Below are 18,685 nucleotides of genomic sequence, written 5' to 3'. Positions count from 1 at the left end.
ACTCACATTTAACATCATAAAAGGAACAGTTACTTTCTGGAGAATGAATGCTTAGGATAATTATTATCATGATTAACTCCATCGGTCAGCTTCAAAGGAGATTTTTATGCTACTTTGAATTCATTAGTACATTGTTCTTAAAAGATTTCTGAAGACTGTTTCAGGGTTTGGGATGTCTCTTATGTCTAAACCCTTTTAAGCTCCTGTATTCCTCTCTGTAGTGGTAATACAAGAATTTTGGATGAAAACAGAGTAACCCTTTAAATATCTAAATTCCACAGATGGTGAAAGGCCATTCACATGGGATCCCATTTCCTACATTGCCCAGGTGAAACTAGTGAGTAGTATGCTGACCAGGTGGACTTTAGTCTGCCCCTGATAATTGCTGGAATTCGTTAGCTGAAAGTAGGTACTCAGTTGTATTGTGCTCTTAACTTACATGCTATAATTAGAATAAGAGGAACGGATTTCTGGAGAATTTTCTTCTATTAAGCAATATTCTGTTACGGGTACAGAAGGTTACTTAAATTCTCTGCTTTTTATTCAGTTCGGGAAAAAGTCCGTGCAATCAAAATCAAGTATCCCTAAACAGAAAAGACCTATTTGATTTCTGTGCTCAAAGATATGAGAGAGTGACATCCTTTTCCAAAGCAGGGCTAGGAACTTTGGAAATCAAATCAGAAACTGAACATAATTTGGTTTCCATTTCAGCCTCCACATGAGGTCTCCTGAGCTGACTATTTTAATTTATCTGGAGGGGAGTGTGGGTCTCATAATCCAGTGAGTGGTGGGAGAGTTGATGCTGACTCAAGCAGGGATTGAATCCGGGCTCCCTCATCTCCTGGCTGTTTGACCTTGGAGAAGTTACTTTACGTCTTTGAGGCTCAGTTTCTCCATTGTTAAAATTCAACTAAGGTTATATCCCACCTTAAGGATTAATGGAAACATTAATCGAGATAATTTGTATAACTAGTGAAAAAAATGGACATTTTAGCATTTTTTGCTCTACTTGTGATACAAATAGTAAATTTGAACAATAACCTTAATTCTGTACCTGCCTTTTTTTTTCTGGGCACCTGGCAATGGGTAATTATTTCATGTCCATTCATTCATATGTGCTTTCATAGATCAACTCTTTAGTGACTGGGCATCAAATGAGCCATGCCAGTCTTTACTTACTTAGCCTACTGAGAATTCAAAACTTGTTTATATTTCTTGCCGCTGAGAAAAGGATCAGGTCAGTTTATACAGAGTACTTAGTTTAGATTTTTTAAGTTTAGTATTTATGTAATTAATTTCTTGATTAAAATAATGTTTAATAGAGGCACCTGGGTGGCTCAGTGTTGAGCATCATCTGCCTTTGGCTCAGGTCATGATCTCGGGGTCCTGGGATTGAGTCCTGCATCATGCTCCCTGTAGAGAGCCTGCTTCTCCCTCTGCCTATGTCTCTGCCTCTCTCTCTCACTGTGTCTCTCTTGAATAAATAAATAAAATTAAAAAAAGAAATAAGATAATGTTTAATAGTTTTCTTAAATATTCACAATCCCTATATAAAAATGTATATAATGCTTCTCATTTCTGAATCCATATTCCATCAAGCATGGACTTTTGACACCGGGAATTCATCATTCATTTATATCACTTTGGAATAAGAAAAAAACCAAGTATGGCTGCATCCCATTTATTCTTAATTTAATGAAGTGATACATAAGAAAGCAATTGTTGACACTGTTTATTAACAAAAATTCATTTCGCCTAATGAGAGATGCAATAGCTTCATCATTCATCTTCCACCTTCTGAACTTGCATCCCATTTTTTATTATCAACAAGCTACTAGACGCCATCTAAAACATAGGCCAAGTCCTGTCACTTCTCAGTTCAAAACCTTCCCCATTTCACTATGAGTAAAAGTCAAAGTTCTCATTTTTTTTTTTTTAGGATTTTATTTATTTATTCATGAGAGGTGCAGAGAGAGAGGCAGAGACACAGGCAGGGGGAGAAGCAGGCTCCCTGTAGGGAGCCTGATGGGGGACCCTATCTTAGGACCCTGAGATGCCTCTAAAATTCTCATCCTGATCGACAAGGTCCTACACTTTTCCTCCCTTACCTCTCTGATCTCATCCTGTACCTCTTTCCTTTCTCTGTAAGGTGATAATTACTTTTGACCTCTGATTTACAGATGAAGAAACTGAGACCTAGAGATTCCTTAATCTTTCTTATATTCGGTCTATTGTTCATTCATCAAACATTGAATTCCTACTATGTGCACAGCATTGACCAGTTGTTTTGGGTATAAAGGTGCTTAAGACTGTGTTTATCCTCAAGAAGCTTCAAGCCAGTGGGCAAAGGGGTGCGTACATTCCATACAATCAAACAGTGCATGAGGTACAATCATGAGAACGTGCATGGGGCATTCTAGAAGCCAGAAGAGCAGAATGAACCCCAGCCTGGAGAATGAATGCAGGGCCACCTAGAGAAAAGGACACCTGAACCACTGTTAAGGAGGAGTAGCAGTTGACTAAATTTGGAATGGAGGAGGGCATTCCAGGCAGAGGGCATGGTGAGGACACAGGCACAGAGTAGGAAACAAGGTGATGAATGGGGATGCAGGGAGAAGGCGGATGTTTCAGTATCAGAAACTTAACACAAGGCAATGAGTGATAAACAGACCACATGGCCTCTTCCACCCTGGGAAGCAGGCTGTGGAATTAGTTTGACTATCTCAAATCCAGGAACCTGGGATGAGCAATGACACTGTGAACCCCCGAGCTTCAGGCTGATAATCCACCTCTACAATGTGGCTCTACACTATAAAATTAGGTTCTACTTCGTTTCTGATTTTTATTCCTTATCAGGTCTGGGGCCCAAACCTAAATCCCATTGCATTAGGAAGAGGCCATGACAATAAAAATTATTCCCTGGTGGATACCATTTTCACTTCTTCTCACCTCCTCTTTTCCCCACTCCACCTCAAGCAGCATCTACATATAGGTTTGACTTTCAGACCAATGACAATGCATCACATACTCTCATCTCCCTGAATAATATTGTTGCTGCCTGAAGTCTACTTGCTGGAGGCGCTTAGGGCTTCCAAACTCCCAAATATTGAGTGTAGTTCTGATGAGATTTTAGTTAACTGTTCAGCTTGTTCTTCATATTGTTTGCATTTTCAAGCTCTAAGCTCTGCAAATAATTGCCCTAAACCATATTAGTTATGTGCACTCAGCCTAGGGACAATTTCATTGTCCCATCAAGGCTGCTACTTGAGGATCTTGAGAATCTAGGATGATTTAAGTCTTCTGAAACCAACAAAGTACTGATATTAGAGGACATTCACTGTTTTGCAGCAGTTCAACAAATCTGTTTCATCTTTGTGGTTATATAATGAAATTCATAAAGTTTTGAACAGACATTAGCTTTTTCATTGTTATTTTGCACAACCCAGGTCAGAAAAAAAATGCATAATTTTTTTTTTTTTTGGTTATAATTGCTGTGTTTCCTGTAAGGGAAGTTTTCTCATTTACCTACCTCCAACTTGCTTCATGAATATTCAGCTGTTGACAGAGCTGCAAGCTAATATCCATGGAAATGAACTCATTAATAGTATTTTGCTGGCTCCTATTTGGTTCATGAAGTATACAGAAGTATTTATGATATTTCCTATTTTATTTTCCTCTTGGCTTTTGAAACATAATGGGATTATTGATAATAATTGTTATCCCAGATTTTCTGTTATTTATTCTCATATCTCTTGAGTGCATAAGCAAAATCTTTCAGATAGTTGCCTTTTTGCAGATTGTTAATGTAATTTTTACAAAGCAAATTATGAATAAAAATTATGAATGGCTAAAAGACAGTACTAATATATTTTACATATTTATATATATGCAATACCTAATCCTGTTATTAATGCATTGATTATAACTTGATCAGGTATAGGTGTAAAAAAAAGAATGGTTCTCTTTGAAGGCCTTCCTTCAGAGAGTTAAATGTACTGCCATTTAATGAAAATAGCATCTGGCAAGTATATTTGGCGAAATAAAATAAAATAGGAAAAAATAGGGGATCCCTGGGTGGCTCAGCGGTTTAGCGCCACCTTCAGCCCAGGGCTTGATCCTGGAGACCTGGGATAGATACCCACGTCGGGCTCCCTGCATGGAGCCTGCTTCTCCCTCTGCCTGTGTCTCTGCCTTTCTTTCTGTCTCTCATGAATAAATAAATAAAATGTTTTTTAAAAAAAGGAAAAATAGTAGTAATAGCTAACAGTTATACATTGATTTTTTTTTTACAGATTATATCTATTTATTCATCACACACACACACACACACACACACACACACACACACACAGAGGCAGACTCCAGGATCCCGCCCCAGGCCGAAGGCAGGAGCCAAACTGCTGAGCCACCCAGGGATATATATTGTTTTTTTTTTTATATATATTGGTTTTTGAAAGAATAGTTGCTTCATGTATATTTATTTAAACTTTGCATTGAGGCTATAAAAAAGATACCATATTATTCTCATTTTACAGATGTTGAGACTGCCTCAGGGAGGTAAATTTACAGGTGAGATGTCACATATCTAGCATTTGGTAGACCTGGGATTTGAACCCAAGCAGACTGGCTCCAGAATTCAAGCTTTTAATCATTTCACATTCTTCTTTTTTATTTTGACAAAATCTGCAAACTGGATTGCCTATTGTCCCAACACCTATGCATTCCTTCCCTACTGGTTTAAAGTACCACTCGTTTCATGGGGCACCTGGGTGGCTCAGTCAGGTAAGCCCAGGACTCTTGATTTCAGCTCGGGTCGTGATCTCAGGGTTGTGAGATTGAGCTCCATGTGGGGCTCTGGGCCAGTGTGGAGTCAGCTTGAGGATTCCCTCTCTCCTCCCTCCACCCCTTCTTCTCCCCTGTGCATGCATGCGAGAGCGCTTTCTCTCTCTCTCTCGAAAATAAATTAATTAATTTTAAAAAAGAAAGTACCACCTGTTTCAAATACTGAATTCCCTCCTACTAAAGATGTTTTTCCAGGCTCTTATCTGTTTGTCTGTATTAGCCCAAAACTGTTAGCCTTACTATATGTTATTTCCTGAAAGGAATAGAGTTCAAATAGAATGAAAATGGAAAGGAAACAAAACTACAGACTAAGAAGTGGATGGTATATCGAATATTTAGGCATGAAAAAAGGAGAGAAGGGGATATGGAAAGTCAGAAGGGGCAAAAGAATGGTGGCAGAAAAGTCCTATGTGTCTTAAGGATAGGAATAGACAATTTTAGGGGTCAGTTTTCTTTTTTTAAATGCAATTTGAGGCTCAGATAATTTATTTTTTATCATTAATTTTTTATTTTATTTAAATTTTATTTTAATATTTATTTATTCATGAGAGACACAGGGAGGGAGAGAGACGGCAGAGACACAGGCAGAGGGAGAAGCAGGCTCCATGCAGGGAGCCCGACAGGGGACTCGATCTTCCATCTCCAGGATCAGGCCCTTGGGCTGAAGGCAGCGCTAAACCGATGAGCTACCCGGACTACCCCTAGGAGTCAGTTTTAAAGAAAAAGTAAAAAATACATATATAAATTTCTAAATAAAAAGTTCTTTTATTAGCTCAAGCATATATTTATCATGAAGAAAATTTTAAAAATCTTTCTTCTATACCTTGTAGGATTGTACAGTGGACTAGATCAGAGTGTGAGATAAAAGGAGGAATGGATGCCAGGTGGAGACGGATCTTCGTGTTGGGATCCTCATTCATTTCTCTGGGTTGTTTTCCAGCATTAAATACTTTTCCTTCCCCCACTGCTACATTTCCTTTTCATGGGAACTGAATTCTTAAATAACTACTTAAACAGGAATAGTGTTCTGCACTTTAAATTTGGGAAATGACCAGTTTCCTGTGCCAGAGAAAAATTTGTGCTTGAGAATATTATCTATATAGTGTGCTTTGTACTTCCTGCTTAGCCTTTTCTTTCATTGTGCTGTGTTTTTTAAGTTATCTGATATCACTGTAAATTCCTTAGCAGCACAATATGAAGTATTATATTAGAGACACAATAGTCTACTGGCATCTCTGAATAAATATTTGTGTAATATTAAAAATAAGTTAATTTAGCAGACATTGAGAAAAGTTTTCACAAGTATGTTCATGTAAGCTTATAAACTGGCCTTACAAATTCATTTTATCCCATATTGATCACCAACTGACAGCCAGAAACATACTTTTATTTGAAATGCCATCAAAAATTCTGGGATGTTTGAAATGTCTTTTTTTTGTTGTTATAATTCAGAACATAATGAAAGGTTCATTATTTTCATCTGACTTTAAGCTCTTTTATAAATGTTATGACTTGTAATATATAATGGAATAGATTTTAATTTTTATTTTGCAACCCAACCTAATACATTATCTTTGTTTAATGGTACTTTTGGTGCCGCAAAGAGTTGTTAGCATTCAGAAGAGCTAAGGAAACTTCAAGAATATTAGTCTTCTTTTCTGTACCTGGACTTTCTGTAGAACTTTTTTCAAATTAGCTTATCATTCTATTTCATCAGCTGGTGTGATTTTTGTCCATACCAAGATCATGTAGCAGTTCATTGAAATCAAAGCCATAGTCTGGCCATACTCCATGTACATTGTTCAATTGTTATTAATAACCTCGTGCTCTAAGTCCTCTCAAGGATTATAGATGGGCTGCAATCTCTATAAACACCTTACAGTTTGATATTGAATTAATTTTTTTCTACCTTTTACTATTTGTGAATTTTTAAATTTCTGGAATGTTTAGATAATATGACTAGAGAGATTGACATGAACCACATTTGAGGGCAAACCTGGAACTCTGAGCAGAAAAGATCCAATACAATATGACAATATGGATTATACATATATTTTAATAAATAGATTTCTACCCCACCGACTCCAACAAATGCCTGAATTGTTTGTTTTGAATCCAAGGAATTCTCCTGAAGTTAACTTTAGTTGTATTGATTTATTGTTAAGAGAGGAGCAGAGAGGGGGAGGCAGAGTGCTCACCTTGAAGTTCTGCTCTCTCTAATGTTAGGAATAATTAAAACCACAGTAGATATAATAGCAGTTGGTTGTAGCAGTTGTAGAAATACCAGTTAACATTTATTTGGTCCTGATTATGCACTGGCACTGTGCAAAGTGCCAACAAAAATGAACTCTGTGAATTCTCTTCACCTCTCTGTGAGATAGGTACTGTTATTTTTTAAAAATTATTTATTTATTTAAGAGAGAGAGAGAGAAAGCAAGCACACACTTGCTCATGGTGGGGGAGGGGGAGAGGGGCAGAAGGAGAGAGAGAGCCTGAAGCAAGCTCTTTGCTGAGCATGGAGCCAGATGCAGGACTTATCTCAGGACCCTGAGATCATGACTTGAGCCAAAACCAAGAGTCAGAGGCTCAACCTACTGAGCCTCACAGGCGTCCCAAGGTACTATTATTTTTAACCTAATTTACTGTGTGAAGAAACAGGCTCAGAGCTTCTGCTGCACTCCATGCCTACAAGTCATCCTGTGTCTGCATCGGTGTGAAGGAAGGTGTTTAAAGTTGTGTTGGGAAGGATTAATTTTGAGGGCACTTCTTTTTTATTTTTATTTAATTTTTTAATTTTTTGTATTTTTTTTTATTGGATTGGGCACTTCTTAATCTTTTTTTTTTTTTATTGGATTGGGCACTTCTTAATCTTATTTATTTACTTGTTTTTTTCCTAAAGTTTAGTTTATCCCTGGCCATCCTGGAAAGAGACATCAATCACCTAAAACAATACAAGGAACACCAGATCATCATGAATCAAATGATACTTGGAATATATAAGCCAAGAAAAATTTATTGCCAAAAATTGACTTTATTAAAAAATATTTAATAATTTAAAAATAAAGGACATAGAGTTTTTTCAGTCTTTGAGAAAACTAATTGTATTACATCAGAATTAACATCTACTGTAATTGTGAATTACTTGGGAAATGAGGTGTTAAGTAAATAGGCATCAGTTTTCTTAGTGTTTTTCATGTAAGCTTTTTCTCCTCTCATCTTGAGAGTACTTTTTCACTCCAACACTGTAAGACCAAATGCCATTTTAAAACTTGAAACTGTGGAGTCGTCTTGCTGGCTTAGTCGGAAGAGCATGAGACTCGATCTTGGGGTTGTAAGTTTGAGCACCATGTTGGGTGTAGAAATAACAAAAAATAAATAAACCTTGAGAATAAAATCAAATAAAACTTAGAACTCTGGAATGATCAGTATTAAAGATTTATAAAAGCCAAAAGGTCCTTGGCAAAACCTCAAGATTATATGCTGAAAATTCAAATGGCTACAAAGATTTCTGAGTCACAAAAATGAGTAAAATGAATTTTGTGTAAATTAGATAACAGTATAAATGTGAGAATAAGAATCAATTAACATTTAGTTGTGGTAAGGATGGGGTGGGGGGGTAACAGGGAGTAGTGATGACTGTAGCAAATGAAGGGAACACGTGGTTGCTTTTGTTCCAGCCTATTACTACCATTGAGGAATGTGGAACCTGGGTTGTTTTTTTTTTTTTTCCCTAGTGCTTGAAGAGGGATTATTATTATTGACTTTTATGTAAATGTTCTAATTTCCTTAATCTAATTAATCTAATTTCCTAATGTCCTTTTTCCTTAAATGGTAGCAGTTGAAACAATGTTTTAACCAATTGTGCTATGTTAAAAAAATACCTCTATTGCTTCTGATCTCTGCTTTAGACTTAACTTGTTGCCTTAAGTCAACAGAAGTTAAATATCCAAGAAAGCTACTATAAACCTATTTTTATGGGCTGAGTGGTGAGGATGAAATGGTAGGAATTGAAATCACAAAAACTTAACAAAATAACAAAAACTTTAAAAATTGACAAAAAATACTTCAAAAAACCTTACTTGTATTATGATCTTTTATTGAAATCATCCTAATAAATTTTCTGATTTTTACTTTCCTTTTAATAATTTTAATGCATAATCATGATTCTATTGAGAATGATTCAGTTTCTTCATCATCTTCTGTACATTTTCACGAGTGACTTTCAGCCACCTAACTATAACTGTCTGTAAAATTTTGTGCTTTGTGTGTAGTTAGAGTCACACATGCTAATCCAGTATGAATTCTTTCCCCTGAAAACTCCTGAAGAGCACAGTTCTGTCATGCTGCCTTTTGGCATATTGAGGTCAAACAGAAGGCACTAAATAATATTTTAATTATCCTCAAATCCTGGTAAGTTTCAGTCAAGGAAGTTTAAAAAATATGGATGTATGGTGAAAAATTATCTTCACCTAGATGTTGGTGCTGTTAATTTTGAATTAATAGCTGTGCTGAAAAAGAATTAAACCTTCTAGTGGGAAATTGAGCAGATATTAAAAGGCTTTCAAAAATATGACACAATAAATCCTTTTGGTTCTGAATCATGCAAAAACATCAGCAATCCAAGAGTTTTTGCTGGGAATATTGACATACTGTTTGGTATCACTATGATCTCTTTAGGCATCTATCTGAGTAATCCAGGGTGGCATATATTTTCCTTTGATGGTTGGTAAAGTGATAGATGCCCATGAGGGTGAGTCTTCAATGCTATTGAACCACTGACAAATGATTTATTATTCTATCACTTTTTAGAGTCTTGTATGGATGGAAGGGAATGTTGTCATGGCAGTCTAGGGACAAGCAATATCTGTTTCAAAGATGAAAACATACTGTCCATATATTTTCTGTAGGGGTGTACAGTCTGATGGGGAACAGACATGCAAACTTACAGTATTTTATAATTGTTGTTAATCGTGTCTGAGTGGAAAATACATGTCAAAGGGAGCTTTTAAAAATCTACTTAGTTTTTTTTTAAATCTACTTAGTTTTTGAAAAGAAATTTAAACATAAATTCTCCCTAATTATAATTTTTTTATGAAAGATGTTGGACTTTTTACTTATAATCTAACAAAATTACAGAAATAAGGAGACACATGGAGAAATATGGGACTTTGCTGAAGCTCAGGAAGACAAAAAAAATTGCTTATTTTTATAATGTAGCCCAGAGAGACTGATAATGTAAAAGCTTTTAGCCTCAAATTTGTGAATTTACTTAACACTGCTACAGTTATTTTGGGATAGTATATGCCAGTGGTGCTCCACTATACTACTGTAGGGGTGCAGAGTAGGCTTGTGGCAATGTATAGAGACATTTTTGGTTGTTGCAACTGGGGATGATAGTGGCTATTCGTAACTGGTCGGAGCTGGCAATGGAACTCTTAAACATCCTACATATACAGGACAGACCCCACAAGCAAGATTTTTCTGGCACAAATGTCAAGACTGTTAATGTTGAGAAACCCTGGTGTATGGTGATAAAAAAGGAAAAGATTATATGATATTCCTATATTCCAAGTTGCTGATGAATATTTGTGAAGATAACACACTAGGGGAATTGATACTACACTGTCTGGTGGTCTTTGGAAACAAAAACCCTCTAGTGAAGGAACAGTTCTTTACTTATACCACTAAAGTTTGTTGAGACCTTACCAAGTGCCAGGCATTGTTGGAGATATTGGGGAAACCTGAGTGAGCAAAGCAGGCAGACTGGCTTCAAAGAGCTCTAGTACCAGTGTGGAAGACTAGAAAATAAACAAATACATAAAATGGGACATGGAGGAGCAGATAGTGCCATAACGTAAATAAAGTAGAGTCATAGGGTAGATAGGGCGTGAGGGGCTTGGGAAAGGAAACACATCAGACTGGATGGCCATGAGAGACCTGAGCTGAGAACTGAGTGACAGCAGGAGGCAGCCAGATGAAGAGTGTTTTTATTTATTTATTTATTTATTATTTTTATTTTTATTTATTTATTTTTTTTTAGATGAAGAGTGTTGTAAGCAGAGGAAGCTGGTTGTGAAAAGATGCTAAGGTGGAAGTATGCATGGCTTGTTGGGGAAGAGCGGGAAGGTGATTTGGTTGGGCAGTGGTCCAGAATGGGGAAGCTGGGATGAAACAGAGTATGAGAAGAGGGAGGGGCCAGATCATGCTCATTTCTTTTTAGGATGAATATATTCCATTGTCTGGATGTATTTATCCATTCATACTGAAGAACATCTTGTTCGTTTCCAACTTTTTCAATTATGAATACAGCTGCTATGAACATCCAGGTGCAGTTTTTGTTATGGATAAATTTTCAACTCATTTAGGTAACTTCTAAAGAACACGATTGCTGAATTGTACGGTGAGAACATTTATGTTAAGAATATGCCAGACTGTTTTCCAAAATGGCTGTATCATTTTGTATTCCCACCAGATAATGAATGAGAGTTCCTGATTATTCCACATCCTTACCAGCCTTTGGCACTGTCAATATTTTAGATTTTGTCCTTTCTGATTGGTATGTAGTATCTCATTGTTGTTTGAATTTGCAGTTGCCTCATGACCTAAGATTTGAACATCTTTTTGTATGTTTATTTATTTATATTATCAGTACGTCTTCTTTGGTGAAGTGTCTGTTCAGTTCTGCCCAATTTTTGATTTGGTTGTTGACATTCTTATTGTTGAGTTTTGCAAGTTCTTTGTACATTTTGTATAGTAGTTCTTTATCATACATGTCATATATTTCTTTTTTAAATTTTTAAAAAAGATTTTATCTATTTATTCATCAGAGGCACACAGAGAGAGGTGGAGACCTAGGCAGAGGGAGAAGCAGGCTCCCCGCAGGGAGCCTGATGCAGGACTCAATCCCAGGACCTCAGGATCATGACCTGAGCCAAAGGCAGACGCTCGACCATTAAGAAATGTCATATATTTCTTAAGGAAATATTTTCTCTCAGTTTGTGGCTTGTCTTCTCATTCTCTCGCCATACATGGAGAAGTTTTTAATTTTAATGATGTCTGGCTTATCAATATTTTCTTTTATGGATCATGCCTTTGGTGTTCTGTCTATAAAAGACATCACTATACTCAGGTTCATCTAGAAATTTTCTCCTATGTTAATTCTAGGAGCTTTGAGGTAATGTGCTAATTCTTCTGAAGGTCTATGTCTAGAGTCTTTTTTTGTCTTTTCATGTATGGATGGTTAGTTGTTCCAGCATCATTTGTTAAAAGACAGTCATTTCTCCATTGCTCCTTTGTCAAAGATTAGTTGACTATATTTGTGTGAATCTGTTTTGGGGCTCTCTGTTGTAGTCCATTTATCGATTTTCCTTTTCTTCAACCAAATCCATACTGTTTACTGTAGCTTTATAATAAGGCTTGAATTTAGGAAGTGTCAGTCCTCTGACTTTGTTTTTGTTCTTTAATATTGTTTTGGCCATTCTGAGTCTTTTACTCTCCATATAAACTTTTAATCATTTTGTTGATATCCACAAAATAACTTGCTGGAATTTTGATTAGAATCATGTTAAATCTACAGATCAGGTTGAGAAGAACTAGCATCTTGAAATTATTGAGTCTTCCTATCTATGAATGTGGACTATCTTTTCATTTATTTAGTCTTTCTTTTGATATTTTTTTTATCAGAGTTCTATAGTTCTCCTCATGTTGTACAAATTTTGTTAGATATATACGTATTTCATTTTTGAAGGTGCTAAAGTAAATGGTACTGTGTTTTTAATTTAAAGTTCCATTTGTTCTTTGCTGGTGCAGAGGAAAGTGATTGACTTTTGTATATTAACCTTGTATCTTGCAACCTTGCTATAACAGCTTATAAGTTCCAGGAGTTTTTTTGGTCAATTCTTTTGGATTTTTCACAAAGATATCATTTGTGAACAAAAACAGTTTTACTTTTCCTTTCCAACCTATATACCTTTTATTTCACTTTTTATCTTACCGTATTAGTTACGAAATACAAGACAATGCTAAAAAGGAGTGGTGACAGGAGACATTCTTGCCTTGGTCCTAATTATAATGGGAAAGCCTCTAGTTTCTCATCATTATATATGATGTTAGCTGTAGGGTTTTTAAAAAAATATTTTATTTATTTATTCATGAGAGACACAGAAAGAGAGAGGCAGAGACATAGGCAGAGGGAAAGGCAGGCTCCATGCAGGGAGAACTCCAGGATTATGCCCTGAGCCAAAGGCAGAGACACTTAACTGCTGAGCCACCCAGGTGTCTCAGCTGTAGGTTTTTTAAAGGATTAAAAAAAAATAATGTTGAGGACATTCCTCTGTATTCTTAGTTTACTGAGTATTTATCATGAGTGGGTGTTGGATATGTCAAATGCTTTTTTTTTTTTTTGCATCTGTTGGTCAGATCATATGATTTTTCTTTTCAGACAGGCAATGTGATGGATTTCATTAATTGATTTTAGAATGTTAACCAGCTTTGCCTACCTGGAACAAATTCCCCTTGGTTGTGGTATACAATTGTTTTATACATTTTTGACTTTTATTTGCTAACATTTTGTTTAGAACTTTTGCATCTATATTTATAAGAGATATTGGCCTGTAATTTTCTTGTGAAGTCTTTGGTTTTGGTAGTAGGGTAATGCTGACCTCATAGAACAAGTTAGGAAGTATTTCCTCTACTCCTATCTTCTGAAAGTGATTATAGAGATTTGGTATCATTTATTTCTTAAATGTTTGGTAAAATTTAATAATTATTATATGTTTTTTCAAGTGTGTGTAGATATGTTTTTATTATTACAGTAAATTCATTGCTCAGTTTTAGCACCTAGCTTCTAATATGCCAAATATGTTTATTATGTTTATTGCAAATTGTCTATCTCCCCCCAGTAAAATATAAACAGAAATTCCTCACTATTTCATTTATTGATATATTTTATTCACCTAAATCAGTGGTTCTCAACATGTGCTTTGCTGTTTTTTGGGGTTTTATAAAATCCTTTCAGGGAATATGTAAGGTTAAAACTATTTTTCTGGTAACACTGAGACCTATTTGCTTTTTTTTCCCCCCTCCACTATATTGTTGCCTGCACTGTTGGGGGAAAATCAGTAGTGTATAAAACTGCTGTTGTTTTAGTGTAAATCAGGGCAGTGGCACCAAACTGTAGGAGTAGTCACTATATAATTCCCTGTCCTCACTCATGGGAGAATGGCAAGTGGATGCAAATTTCACTTAAAACTGTAAAAATTGATAATTTTAATGTCATGACTCTTGAGCACATGCCTTTTTAATATTCTGTGTAATGAAATGGGAAATATATCTAGGTACTTCTGCTATGTACTCCAATATTATGATTGTCTCCAGGGTTAGAATTTGTGATTGAGTTGCTATGGAATCTTATATTTTTTTGAAATAACAACTGTGAGGTAAACTATAGTTCAGTTTCAGGGCATTTGAGTATTTGGCAGATAGTTTTTTCAAAAAAGAATGAGGTAAACCTGTCACTTCAAAGAAAACAACTGATAGCATTTGTTGATGATGATAAATTCAAGTTTGAGAGTGAATTTAGGATTTTGAAAAATTTATTTCTATTAGCTCTATACAATGAGTTTGATACTTAAAGGTTTTATTTTATTAAAAGATTTTATTTATTTATTCATAGAGACACACAGAAGAGAGAGGCAGAGACACAGGCAGAAGGAGAAGCAGGCTCCATGCAGGGAGCCTGATGTGGGACTCCATCCCAGGTCTCTGGGATAACGTCCTGGACTGAAGGTGGCACTAAACCTCTGAGCCCCCTGGGCTGCCCCTTAAAGACTTTTCTCTTGAGTTGGATACTGATATTAACTAAGTGATGTGGTTTTTCTTTGATATTAAATAACAAAATGTGTTAATATTTTGAAGATATGTATAACTCCCAGTGAATCATTGTTAAAGAAATTTCCAGCATCAAGCATAGGTAATAGATCCCTTCAAATTGTAAGATAGATCAATTGGTTTTAATGTAATAGAGTATGAAAAGTTCACTGATATAGTTGTTTTAGATTAAAATTCATGACTAACCTTTAAGAAACTACCACTTACTGAGTTTTGGTGGTGTATTAAAGAAGAATATCCACAATCATCTGAAAATGTTTTAGCGATGAACATATCTGTGTGACTTCTGAGTGATCTACTGACTGTGTGTGCCTGACCAATGGAAAGAATGGGGAGGACAAAAATAAGTTGAAGGAGATTAATTGGTACATCAAAATTTTAAAATAAATGGGTTCATTCTGAGAATAAAACTCACCATGGACTTTGCCTTACCTTTGAAGCATGCAGTGGCCCAGAGAGGCAGACATGGAGGAAGGAGAGTGCTATCTTCTCCCTCTTATATCTTATTTTTTTTAAATTTTTTTTTGATTTTTATTTATTTATGATAGTCACAGAGAGAGAGAGAGAGAGAGGCAGAGACATAGGCAGAGGGAGAAGCAGGCTCCATGCACCGGGAGCCCGATGTGGGCTTCGATCCCGGGTCTCCAGGATCGCGCCCTGGGCCAAAGGCAGGCGCCAAACCGCTGCGCCACCCAGGGATCCCTCCCTCTTATATCTTAATGAGTTTTTTCCTTCTATTACTTTTTGGTTGCAAATTTGTGACATTTTTAGCTTTCTTAAGCTTTGATTAATGTATGGCATTTATCTTATTTTACCAAATACATGACAGGAAGAAAACAATATGGAGCAAATTGAAATGAAGATGAAGAGTTCTGCTCTCCGTAGGAAAAAAGAAGCCCCTGACTAGAGAGATATTTAGGAATGTGTTGTATAATCATTGTTAGGGGAATGCTGGCAAACCGAGTACATGCTAACATACCTGCAAACTGGAAGGTACAAGGAGGGGCACCTGGGAGTCTCACTTCCTCCAAGTGGAACTTTGTCTTATCTCACTAGTCTCTGCATCTCTCTAGCCTTCAGAGATTATTATGCCCCATTTATGCAGCCCAGATTTGATTTTCATGGTTGGAGGGAGGTTCCTCTGGTGGGGATATCAGGAACACCAAGTAGCAGAGCCAGAGGGTATTGGGCATAGAGGGAGTGGACAATAGGGTTTGAAAGTCAAGTTGAAATAACTGAACCCATTCTCTTTGTTGAGACTCATTTACTTGCTTCCTCAAAGTCTGTTTCTTTAGTCTTTGGAAGAATAAACTTAAAGAAATGTTCATCAGATGTGATCTCTGGACCAACTGTAACAGAATCATCTAGGGAACTTACTCAAAATGCAGATTTCTGGATCCTCAACCCGTCTACTGAACTGAACCTTCTGGGGATAGAGGAATCTGTATTTAGAAGAAACTCTCTGAGTCTTGCACACAATAAAAAGTTTGAGAGCCACTGGCATTACAAGCTTTTTCCAGTACTTATTTTCAGTGTATTTGTATCAAAGTGAAGATGATCTAATTCTGATGAAATTCTGGACCAAAGGGAATGAATGAGTGCAGAGATAAAACTGCATATTAAATCCCTCATGTATTTTTGTAGTTAGTGTATTAATGCTTCTTTGACTGATCAGAGAAAAATTTAGTGCTCCAATTACAAAGTCTGAAAGGACTTTGTAGATTCTGGTTGTTAAAAGAGGATTCTGAAAACGTAATTTTTCTTTATCTTAAAGAAGGAAGACTTTCACATTTTGTAAAAAATGTCAGTTTTCATGATTTTGTACTCTAGGCAAACAATCTGAACTCTGCTTAACTGTATATAAAGTGAAGCTCTTAGTAAGATACATGTTTGATCAGAAATGCTAACAAGTTCCAGGTTTTCTTTCATATACAGTTAAACAAAAAGTCCCATGTTGTCACGGAGGCAAAGAAGATAAAAAGTCAGATAACGATACAGTTTACTTTCTTAGTTTGTATATCCCCTTCTAACTCATATTTGATTCATTTGTGCTGCCTCCCAACTTTAATTTATGGACTTCAGAATGTGACTGAGTTCAATTTATGAAGAAAAGGTTTATAAATGTAGAGGTGAACTTTCAGCTTTGCTTGCATGAGAGGTTACCTGTTTACTGTGTGGTCAACATGAAATGTAAACTAGGCGACAGCACCATCATGTCATTTTAAGACTAAATGGAAAGAACTAAAGGAGCATTTTTGGTATGAGTCTATGGAAAATATTCAATAAAACCAAAACTAAAATTAAAAATTAAACTAATACTAATTAAAATGGGCAAAGTCAGAAAATTCAAAATCTCTTTTCAAAAAAAAAAAAAAACAAAATCTCTTTTCATTAGCAATTACACCTAACTCTAGATAATAGTTCAAAAATTATATCACATGTTCCCAGTTAAAAAAAAAAAGTGACATCCAGTACTTTCTTATTAAATTTATTTAATTCAGTTGAATTATTTCATTCTGTTGAGGCTGTTTGTACTAATATGGCTTTGTAGTTATAGACTCTGAAACATGAAGTGATCGAATCAAGAATAGAGATGTGTCTGAAGCTAATGCCAGGAATGAGATCCTATGGCTCACTTATTTTGCTTCTTTTTTTAAATTAAGATTTTATTTATTTATTCATGACAGACACAGGCAGAGAGAGGCAGAGACTTAGGCAGAGGGAGAGGCAAGCTCTCCGTGGGGACCCTGATGCGCAACTCGATCCCAGGACCCTAGGATCGACCTGAGCCAAAGACAGATGCTCAACCATTGAGTCACCCAGGCATCCCTATTTTGTTTCTTTTAAATAGTTTTGGTTTTCTTTTTATCAACATTACAGTATGCTTACAGCCAAATATTCTGAGCATAAGAAAGTATAAAGATCACCTTTATACTTAAAGATAAAGATTAAAGATCACCTTTATAAAGATCTGTATAAAGATCACCTTTAACTACTGTTGTATTTTGATATATGCTGCATATTTTTCTTAGTATGAATACTACTATTATGCATTTATATTTATGTGTACATACTAATATGTAATATGTATATGTGTGTACCTATATGTGTGTACCTATCAAGAAAATTGCTTAGTAAATTTTTTCAGCAAACAATATTTTATAGACATCTGTCTTATACACACTTGTTTATATCATGTTCCATTTATGATTATAGCTCTGCATGTATTTTATAATTTGCATGTACCATAATGTATTTGATTACCTTGTTGTTGGGCATTGAGGTTGTTTCCAGTGTTTCCATTTTTGTAGTCAATATACTGTAACCCCTTGCCTGAATGTTTTCTTAGGATTAATTCCTAGAGATAGAATCGCTGTGTTAAAGGGAATACTCATTTAAAAAATTGAGATATATTGTCAAGTTGTACCTCAGAGATGTTTTGCCATTTATACTCTTTTTTTAGAGGGGGGGTGTGCAGAGAGAGAGAGGGAAAGAGAGAGTCTTAAGTAGGCTCCACACTCAACACAGAGCCTGATGTGGGATTCAGTCTCACAATCCTGAGATCATGACCTCAGCTGAAATCAAGAGTCAGATGCTTAACCAACTGAGCCACCGAGATGCCCCTGTGCCACTTTATAGTGGCACATTACTATCAATGTCCTTGAGGGTGATAACCTTGGAATGTTATGAAGCATACTGGGTTTTCTTAATTTCTTAAATCTTTGTAAATATAGTATGTCAAAAATGAGATTCTTACTCAAATCTTCATTTGTTTGATGTAGTTTCCAGAGATTCCCTGGAGTTGCTGTGTGCCCTGGGGATTGGTAGACTGTAATCACACCCCAACTTGGCTGGTAGTGGCTGAAGTTCTTAAGACAAACAAGGGAAGCAGTGATTTCACCTGGTCACTAGATAGTTAATGAACAATGTCTTGAAGACACGAGCCAGATTTGCT

At 35.9% G+C, this 18,685-nt stretch overlaps 1 protein-coding gene across 2 annotated transcripts in view; it reads left to right on the top strand.

Annotated features, from left to right (window-relative positions):
• PREX2 (phosphatidylinositol-3,4,5-trisphosphate dependent Rac exchange factor 2) overlaps positions 1 to 18,685 on the top strand; it is a 285,113-nt gene that overhangs the window by 52,198 nt on the left and 214,230 nt on the right. The window lies entirely within an intron of this gene.

The sequence above is a fragment of the Vulpes lagopus genome, chromosome 9 (assembly GCF_018345385.1).
Source record: "Vulpes lagopus strain Blue_001 chromosome 9, ASM1834538v1, whole genome shotgun sequence".
In the NCBI taxonomy this organism is placed as follows: domain Eukaryota; kingdom Metazoa; phylum Chordata; class Mammalia; order Carnivora; family Canidae; genus Vulpes; species Vulpes lagopus.
Note: the sequence above shows the minus strand (reverse complement) of the source record. Positions and strands in the feature narration are given on the sequence as shown.